Consider the following 10988-nt stretch of genomic DNA (forward strand, 5'->3'; position numbering starts at 1 on the left):
CTGCAGCTGTGCTGTTTTAACCATTTGCAGTAGAGCTCTTTCAACCTTTCACAATCTCTCAATGGTGGATGAGAGAGGAGAGGTGTGGGGTAAATTTAGGGATGTCAGAGAATTCCACCACGGATCTCGGGGAGGCCAAATGCCAGTGCATTTGGCCCCCCGAAATCGGTGGCGGAACGGCCTGCCACCCCCCCCACCCCCCCAGGATGAGACTTACCTGGGGCGGATCTTCTGGGCGGCGGTGGCTCCGGCAGCGGTGCAGTGGCGGCAGCTGCAGCAGCTGGTCTTCCGACCGGCTGCCACCGCCGTCGCCATTTCCAGTTTAAAAAAAAAGACGTGACAGGCTACGTAAAGATTTACGTAGCCTATCCCGGCTAGGTTTTAAAAAAAAAAAAAACCGTGATAGGCTACGTAAATGTTTACGTAGCCTATCACGTCTGACTTTAAAAAAAAAACATGCGCGTACGCAAATGGCGGCGGCCACAGCTGCCGCCATTTGCGTTCCTTATTTTGGCACGTCTTAGTCTACGTCAAGATTTACGTAGACTAAGACAGCGAAAATAAGGGGAATGCAAATAGCGTAGCGTCCGCTATGCTATTTGCGTTCCCCTTATTTTCGCCGTCTTAGTCTACGTAAATCTTGACGTAGACTAAGACGTGCCAAAATAAGGAACGCAAATGGCGGTGGCCATGGCCGCCGCCATTTGAGTATGCGCAGTTTGTTTGTTTTTTAAGTCAGACATGATAGGCTACGTAAACATTTACGTAGCCTATCACGGCTGACTGCAGGGACACAAACGGCGGTGGCTACGGCTGCCGCCATTTGCGTCCCTGCTAGCCAGTGGCCGGATGTCCGGCTGCTGGCGGAGCTGGCCGGCGGCTCGGCAGAATCCCTGCGGAGCGGAGCGGGCCGGCGAGGATTCCAGGGGGAGGGACAGAACACCTCCCCCCCACCATCAACATAATCCGCGAACAGGTAAGTGACTTTCATACATCCCTAGGTAAATTACAGGGGCTTAATTCAATGCTTCCATTAAACTTCCCTGAGCAGGGGAGCATGGACACAGGAAGGGAACAAGCCTCTCTCATTGGCTGAGGAGCATGTACACAGTCGATAACGTTCCATTCTACTCACTGGATTCCGCCCACCCAACCCCGAAATATCGTGGTCTCAATGTGACCAGTGGAAGTGGGTTTTTAGACAGTGTATATTCCATTTTTCTTGCTTTGTGTGCTACTGACAGACCAAAGCAATTTCATGAAAATCTAGATATAATCACAGAAACCATCGCCACGTAGATTCTCCCAAGGAGGATAAGGAGCAATAGCAGCTAGTGACAATGATGGTGGGAAGGTAGACTTGCTGATGGAATGGACCCATTGAGGGAGGCTTGTGCAAGGGCCCTCAAACACCTGGAGCCAGTACTGACTGTTGGTACCAAAAAGTATGAGGATTAGTAGTAATGGAAAATCTCACATATCAATCAAGTTACAAAAGAATTTGGTTAAGTCGGACCCCTTTTACTGCACAGGGTTTCCCTGTATCTCTTACATAAATAGTTATAAACCCAAAATACAAATGCCAGACTGTCATATATATGTGTTTTTGGAAAGATTGGTTAGGCTAACTAGGCTATTCTAACTAACCACAATAATCAGAATTCATTCAGGACAGATAGAAGGAAGAGTACCAGACCACCTTACCTGTCTCCTGAGAAACCTGTACGAGGGTCAAGAAGCAACAGTAAGAACCGGACGTGGAACAACTGATTGGTTCAAAATTGGGAAAGGAGTACGACAAGGCTATATATTGTTGCCCTGCTTATTTAATTTATATGCAGAGTACATCATGAGAAACGCCGGGTTGGATGAATCACAGGTCAGAATTAAGATTGCCGGGAGAATTCTCAACAACCACAGATACGTAGACGATACCACCCTAATGGCAGAAAGCGAAGAGGATCTCAAGAGCCTCTTGTTGAGGGTGAAAGTGGAGAGTGCAAAAGCTGGTTTGAAACTCAACATTAAAAAAACTAAGATCATGGCATCTGGCCCCATCACTTCCTGGCATATAGAAGGGGAAGAAATGGAAGCAGTGACAGATTTTATTTTCTTGGGCTTCAAGATCACCGCTGACAGTGACTGTAGCCATGAAATTAAAAGACGCTTGCTCCTTGGGAGGAAAGCTATGGCAAACCTAGACAGCGTAGTAAGAAGCAGAGACATCACCTTGCCGACAAAGGTCTGTCTAATCAAGGCTATGGTTTTCCCAGTAGTAACATATGGCTGTGAGAGCTGGACTATAAGGAAGGCTGAGCGCCGAAGAATTGATGCTTTTGAACTGTGGTGCTGGAGAAGACTCTTACAAGTCCCCTGGAACTCGTAAGAGTCTTCTCTTACCTCCTGCAAGGAGGTCAAATCAGTCAGTCCTAAAGGAAATCAACCCTGAGTGCTCATTGGAAGGACAGATACTGAAGCTGAAGCTCAAATATTTTGGCCACCTAATGCGAAGAGAAAACTCCCTGGAAAAGACCCGGATGCTGGGAAAGATTTAAGGCAAAAGGAGAAGGGGACGGCAGAGGATGAGATGGCTAGATAGCATCACCGATGCAATGAATATGAACTTGAGCACACTCTGGGAAAGAGCGGAGGACAGGAAAGCCTGGAGTGCTATGGTCCATGGGGTCACGAAGAGTCGAACACGACTTAACGACTGAACAACAACAACTTCTTCACATAGTACATTTTTAAACTATAGAATTCGCTACCACAATCTGTAGTGATGACCACAAGCTTGGACAGTTTTAAAAGGGGATTAGACAAATTAATGGAGGATAAGGCTGTGAAGAAATATCTTATTTATAAATGTGTTTGTTGTGTAATGTTGGCTTTGTGCAGCCTCTGTGAGGCTACAATATATCTGAATAGGCCTGGGACCTTATTTTGTTACTTTCAAGGGCTGTGTAGTAGGCTCAGTGATTTTCTGAAGCAGGGGAGAGAGACAATCACTTTGAATATTATTAGATGGGGCCTGGATCAGGTAAATTCAATTCTGATTGGCTGGGGATTCAGACTGAAATATTCTACACATTCCTGGGAGTAAGGCCCATTGAACCCAATGGGACTTCTACAAAAAGGTTCAGTTGAGTTCTTTACTTTCGGTACACAGACCATAAAAATAAACAATTCAAGCACCAAAAAAACCCCACAAGTCAAAATTAAAACATATAAATTGTGTTAATCCATCATTACATTACAAAATCAAACTCAGAGCAACTCAGCCTCACTTAGTATCTGTGACATTGTTCTAATAGCTGCAACAAGGAACTTGGCTGTGTTTTCTAGTGATCACGATCTATTAAAAGTATCAAAATTTATCAGAACTTCCTGGATATAAGCAAAGCACTGAGGAAATAAAGTGATCTTTCATATCCCTATAGTAACTGCAATGTAGAAGGATATGCAATAGTATTTCTGTTGCACTGCTACCACATGGAAGATTCTCAAGTGCCAGAGAATCGGCCTCCCATGACAGCTGCTGGCAAAGAATTTAGCCTAGCCATGGAAAAGGTTTTTCTGTATTTGGGAATATTTAATGTTGCCAAGTATCTTAAAGGCTGCAAGTCAGCTTTAGGATGTAAACTAAAATACATTGGCGAACAAACCCCTTTTGCCAAAGCAGCAGAGGCTTAAAAGTTTTTTGTGTCCAGTAGTATTTGCCTGATACTACTATTTGCTTATTCCAATTAGAAGCAACTGATGTAACGAATAGCTAGTTGAGTTGACTTTATTACTGATGGATTTCAACCATGGAGAGGCAAAATTGTCAATTGTCATCAAGCATAAATAGCCAAAATCAGCAGAAGATAAACAAGGACACAGCCAATATCTAATTGCAAAGGGCCATGCAGTAATTTCCAAAGAGCAAATCCCAGCTTCAGGTCATATTACTGCATTAGACACACATCTTGGGATCTCAAAAATCTTTATCAGGAAAGAAGACTGGGTTGTTTCTACAGATTCATTGATTCCCAATATCCAATGCTGAACTCCGTGCATCAACTTGTTGACTACTTTAGCTTTATACATTGTCAGAGGTGAAGGTGTACATTGTCTTCTTTTTGTAAAGAACCTTAACAATGCAGTTGAGATGTTCATTGCACCAGATACACATTTTGAGCTTAAACTGACCAGAACAACAAAGACCATTATGTTATTCCCGTTATTTCAAATGGTTCATTTTTTCCATTGTACACCCATCTAACACCTATTTATGTTTCTTACATTCATCTGAAAAATCATCAGCTTGTTTTTTTCATAGCTGATGATCAAGCTGTCCAGCCTTACATTTTTTCTTAAATCTTCTAAGCCCAACTTGGGTTTGTGAAAATAACACTGCATCATCTGCATACAGGAATGGGATATCTAAACCAGCTAGTTTAGGTAAATGGTATTTTGGACCCTGCAGTTTGGGAGACAGATTGTTCACATAAAGATTAAACAGTAGGGGTGCTAAAACACACACACACCTTACTCCATGTGTTATTGGTATGGAGTTGGTAAGATTGCTTTTAAAACTGCATCTGATTTGCATGACTTGAGTTATCGTAAAGCTGTCTTATCAGAAACTGTCACTCATCAACTGATGTTGCTCCTAATTTTTCCCAAAGCTGCTCTCTAGAGATTTGAGTCAAAAGCTGACTTAAGGTCTATAAAGAGAAAATACAATTCACCCTTCTGGTAGTAGAGGACCACTGCACTTCAATTACATAATTTTATAATTATAATCTTGTTAGATCCTGCACTGTTTTCTTGTTGGTCTTCCTATGTCTACTCTCAAGCCTCTTCATGCAGCCTTAAATGCTGCTGCCCGTTTGATGTCCTTGCTCATTATTTTGATCATATTACTCCTTCATACCATTCTGTTCACTAGCTTCTTCTACTTCTGTCCTTCACTTAGGCTTCTTGTTCTTGCTTTCAAATGACGGTAGTCTTGCTGCTCTATTAGTCTCTTCTTTCTCTATGTGCTCCTCTTTGGATCCTTCATTCTACAGTGTTCTTGTTCAGTTTAAGATTACCCTCTAGTTTCTGTCTGCATCACTTTTCCCATGAAGCGGGCAATCTTCCTGCTTACATTCAAGTGCCTCCTCGAAACATATCTGTTCACTCTGATTTATCACAGTGGATCCCTCTTTCCATTTATTTACTTTCCTGTCCCTCCCAACAGGCCTTGTCTATCCTTAGACTGTAAACTCACAGGCAAGGACTATGTTGCATTTAAACCTAGAAACTTTAGGCACTTGAGGAAAGTCTGGTATATAAATAAATTCTGGTATATAAATAAATTAAATATGGAGTTCATGAGGAAAGTCTGGTATATCCTGAATGGCAGCATGAAATCCTCCAAATGTTTGCACAATTCCACTATACCACAGCATCACCTAGTGGTTGTGTAACGGAACCTATAGAAAGGCAGAGAAAGAAAAGCCCCAGAAAAAAAAGCATGGGTAAAGGAGTCAAGCTTAATCCCATAAAGAATCTGGAGGCAGAAGCCTTGGTAAATTGGTGAGTTGAAAGCCTCATGTAAAAAACCCCGAAGACCCATAAGAATTGTTCCCCATCACCAGTTAGCACCTGAATAGCAGACTGAAGAGGCAGGCACGCTGGTCATCTGGTCACAGTCTTTCACACTATAGTGAGATGTACTGTATTTCTATTTAAATTATAATAATTCTTTCTAAATTTGCATCTATATATACATCACCATATGCAAAATTTATGCAAATTGCTATCTCCTTCTTTGGTAATGCATTTCCTGTTTTTTGGCAATTCAAAAGTGACCACCCTATCATCAGCACCGAACATTCTTGGGCGGCTACCAAGGCTCAATCGCCCTAGGAGGACCCACCATCACTGGCACCTGTCCCAGATTCTCCACACCAGGAAACTGGGTCTGCTAGCCTCCATCTTAATTTCCCATAATGCCCTGAAGTGATACCATGTTGGGAGCTCTGAGGCATTGTGGGAAAGCTCCCAGCCACTCTTGGAGTACTGCTGCTGCCACCACTGCCACGTAAGCCTGAAGTGGTCCATCAATACAGGAGGGGGCTCATCAGGATCCCCTTAAAGATGGAGTTCACCCTGCACTTCTAGTTGTTCACTGCATGAATTAAGCATGCTGGACAAGAGAAATCCTGGATCTGATCCAGTATAGGCTGTTCTTAGGTATTAATTTATTACTATGAATATTAAAGAAACTTTCTTCCATTATGTTTTTGGACTACAGCTGGGGCCGGGGTTCCCAAAAGACAAGCTCACACACACAGACCCATACAAGTTAGGACTTTAAAAATTAGTGTGGCTATTTCAAAAAGTAGGTGGCCAGGTGACAGGAAATCCTGAACTGCATCTGGAAGAAAATTGCTAGAGTCATCAACCTACTGATTTGGGTCAGTCAACTGAGTGAAAATAAAATTGTAGCTGCTACGGAGTAACCAGTCTGAGAATTCGAAGCAGAATTTCATTCTTCCTCCCTGCACTATGATCTGGGATCCAAAAAACTGTTTTCAGGATTTGGGGACTTTTTCATTTCCTTTGAACACTAACCCCCTATTTCATATCACAAACTGCTCCACAAGCCGTATGCTGCATTGTTTGCCATGCAGCATGCAATCTGCCATTGCAGAAATTGTAGACCCAAATCCTGCTGGTGGGTACAAAAAACTAACTGTAATGGCTATTTGAATCCTTTTTTGAAAATCATGAAAGATGCTAAAATAATGGGGGGGGGGATTCAAGGTAGGTTTTCATCTAACATCTGTGACTCCAGCAAAGGAGATCATTACCTTGTCGTGGTGCTGGAGCTTGAGCACCTCAGTGACGCCATGAGCTAAACCGTGAAGGGACACCCAAGACAGGAAGGTCATGGCAGAGAGGTCAGACTAAATACGATCCCTGGGGAAGGTAACGGCAACCCACCCCAGTATCCTTGCCGTGAAAACTAAATGGATCAGTACAACCAGAGGTATGTCGGTATACCATCGGAAGATGGGACTCCCAAGTCGGAAGATGGTCAAAATGCTACTGGGGAGGAACAGAGGATAAGTTCAACTAGCAGCTAGCTCAAAGCCGAAAGGACGGCTAGCGGCAGACGGTGCTGGTGGTGAACAACTAATCTGATGTTCTAAAGATCAACACACCATAGGAACCTGGAATGTAAGATCTATGAGCCAGGGCAAATTGGATGTGGTTACTGGGGAGATGTCAAGATTAAATATAGACATTTTGGGTGTCAGTGAATTGAAATGGACTGGAATGGGCCACTTCACATCAGATGGCCACCAGATCTACTACTGTGGACAAGAGGACCATAGAAGAAATGGAGTAGCCTTCATAATTAACAATAAAGTGGCTAAAGCAGTGCTTGGATACAATCCAAAAAACGATAGAATGATCTCAATTTGAATTCAGGGTAAGCCATTTAACATCACAGTGATCCAAATATACGCCCCAACCACAGATGCTGAAGAAGCAGAAGTAGATCAGTTCTATGAGGATCTGCAGCACCTACTGGATAATACGCCAAAAAGAGATGTTATTTTCATTACAGGAGACTGGAATGCTAAGGTGGGTAGTTAAACGACACCTGGAATTACAGGCAAGCATGGTCTGGGAGAACAAAATGAAGCAGGACATAGGCTGATAGAATTTTGCCAAGACAACTCACTGTGCATAACAAACACTCTCTTCCAACAACCTAAAAGATGACTTTATACATGGACTTCACCAGATGGTCGACACCGAAATCAGATTGACTACATCCTTTGTAGCCAAAGGTGGCGGACATCTATGCAGTCGGTAAAAACAAGACCTGGAGCTGATTGTAGTTCAGATCACGAACTTCTTATTGCACAATTCAGAATCAGACTAAAGAGAATAGGGAAGACCCACAGATCAGTTAGATATGAGCTCACTAATATTCCTAATGAATATGCAGTGGAGGTGAAGAATAGATCTAAGGGACTAGATTTAGCAGATAGGGTCCCGGAAGAACTATGGACAGAAGTTCGCAACGTTGTTCAGGAGGCGGCAACAAAAAACATCCCAAAGGAAAAGAAAACCAAGAAGGCAAGATGGCTGTCTGCTGAGACACTGGAAGTACCCAAGAAAGAAGGAAAGCAAAAGGCAACAGTGAAAGGGGGAGATATGCCCAATTAAATGCAAAATTCCAGAGGTTAGCCAGAAGAGATAAGGAATTATTTTTAAACAAGCAATGCACGGAAGTGGAAGCAGATAATAGAATAGGAAGGACAAGAGACCTCTTCCAGAAAATTAGAAACATCAGAGGTAAATTCCAGGCAAAAATGGGTATGATCAAAAACAAAGATGGCAGGGACCTAACAGAAGCAGAAGAGAGCAAGAAAAGGTGGCAAGAATATATGGAAGATCTGTATAGCAAGGATAATAATATTGGGGATAGATTTGACTGTGTGGTCAGTGAGTTAGAGCCAGACATCCTGAAGAGTGAGGTTGAATGGGCCTTAAGAAGCATTGCTAATAGCAAGGCAGCAGGAGACGACGGTATCCCAGCTGAACTGTTTAAAATCTTGCAAGATGATGCTGTCAAGGTGAGGCATGCCATATGCCAGCAAATTTGGAAAACACAAGAATGGCCAACAGATTGGAAAAGATAAACCTATATCCCCATACCAAAAAAAGGAAGCAACAAAGAATGTTCAGACTATGGAACAGTGGCACTTATTTCACATGCCAGTAAGGTAATGCTCAAGATCTTGCAAGGTAGACTCCAGCAATTTATGGAACGAAAATTGCCAGATGTACAAGCTGGGTTTAGAAAAGGCAGAGGAACTAGAGACCAAATTGCCAATATCCGCTGGATAATGGAAAAAGCCAGGGAGTTTCAGAAAAACATCTATTTCTGTTTTATTGACTATTCTAAAGCCTTTGACTGTGTGGATCATAACAAACTGTGGCAAGTTCTTGGTGGTATGGGGATACCAAATCATCTTGTCTGCCTCCTGAGGAATCTGTATAACAACCAAGTAACAACGGTAAGAACAGACCACGGAACAACGGACTGGTTTAAGATTGGGAAAGGAGTACAGCAGGGTTGTATACTCTCACCCTACCTATTCAACCTGTACGCAGAACACATCATGCGACGTGCTGGGCTTGATGAATCCAAGGCTGGAGTTAAAATCGCTGGAAGAAACATTAACAATCTCAGATATGCAGATGATACCACTTCGATGACTGAAAGCGAGGAGAAGCTGAGGAACCTTATGATGAAGATGAAAGAAGAAAGTGCAAAAGCTGGGTTGCAGTTAAACCTCAAAAAAACCAAGATTATGGCAACCAGCTTGATTGATAACTGGCAAATAGAGGGAGAAAATATGAAGGCAGTAACAGACTTTGTCTTTCTAGGCGCAAAGATTACTGCAGATGCTGACTGCAGCCAGGAAATCAGAAGATGTTTACTTCTTGGGAGGACAGCAATGACAAATCTTGATAAAATAGTGAAGAGCAGAGACATCACACTGACAACAAAGGTCCGCATAGTTAAAGCAATGGTATTCCCCGTAGTAACCTATGGCTGCGAGAGCTGGACCATAAGGAAGGCTGAGCGAAGGAAGATAGATGCTTTTGAACTGTGGTGCTGGAGGAAAATTCTGAGAGTGCCTTGGACTGCAAGAAGATCAAACCAGTCCATACTCCAGGAAATAAAGCCAGACTGCTCACTTGAGGGAATATTAAAGGCAAAACTGAAGTACTTTGGCCACATCATGAGAAGACAGGATACCCTGGAGAAGATGCTGATGCTAGGGAAAGTGGAAGGCAAAGGGAAGAGGGGCCAACCAAGGGCAAGATGGATGGATGATATTCTGGAGGTGACGGACTCGACCTTGGGGGAGCTGGGGGGGGCGACGGCCGACAGGAAGCTCTGGCGTGGGCTGGTCCATGAAGTCACGAAGAGTCGGAAGCGACTGAATGATAAACAACAACAAACATCTGTGAAAAGAACTTGTGGAATTCATTTTCACAGAATGTGGTGAGAGCCACTGATTTAGATGGCTTTATAAAGAATTAGACAAATTAGGAACATAGAAAGCTGTCTTACGCTGAGTTAGACCATTGGTTCATCTAGTTCAGAGCAGCAGCTCTCCAAGGAATCAGACAAGAGTATTTCCCAGTTCTATTGAGAAGATGCTGGGGGTTGAACCTGGTACCTTCTGCATGTGTTCTACCACTGAGTTACATCCCTTCCCCAATTCATGTAGATCTATGAATGGTGATTGGTCATGATCACTGAATGGAACCTTCATGTTCAAAGGCAATATGCTTCTGAATGCTGAATGTTGCCAACAAACCATAGAGGAGGGAGGGCTGCTGCCTTCATGATCTGTTTGTCAGCTTCCTGTGGAGGCATCAGGAACTGTGTCTGCCCACAGTCAGAAACACACTGCTGGGCTGGATGGACCCAGCAAAACATCTTATGTTGTCATCTCATAATAAACCTCAGCCTCTTCATAAGTACTAGGAAAAGCAAAACAACAAAGAACAGGATTCATCCACAACCGAAGCAACATTGTGGTAGCTGGCAACTTGCATGTATGTATAACATTATATATATATTTGTACAGCAGAGCACATTTCTATAACTTGCTGCCAAAATGCTTGGGATACAAATATCCAGGCAATATGCACATATTAGAATGTTTGATCATGCAATTTAATGGTATAAAGTAAAATATTTTACTTACTAGAGCTCAGATAAAATTCAGTAGAGCTTAATGCCAGGTAAGTAGATACAGGATTGTAGCAGAAATCTGGCAATATGAAGGGTATAAAGATTATACCTTTCATATTGCCAGATTTCTGCTGCAATCCCATACCTACTTACCTGGCAAGAAGGCTCCATTGAACTCAATGGGAATTACTTCTGAGTAGACATGTTCAGGCTTGCAGTG

The sequence above is a fragment of the Heloderma suspectum genome, chromosome 4 (assembly GCF_057233095.1).
Source record: "Heloderma suspectum isolate Gila_16-S chromosome 4, 16-S_ref, whole genome shotgun sequence".
NCBI classification, from domain to species: Eukaryota; Metazoa; Chordata; class Lepidosauria; order Squamata; family Helodermatidae; genus Heloderma; species Heloderma suspectum.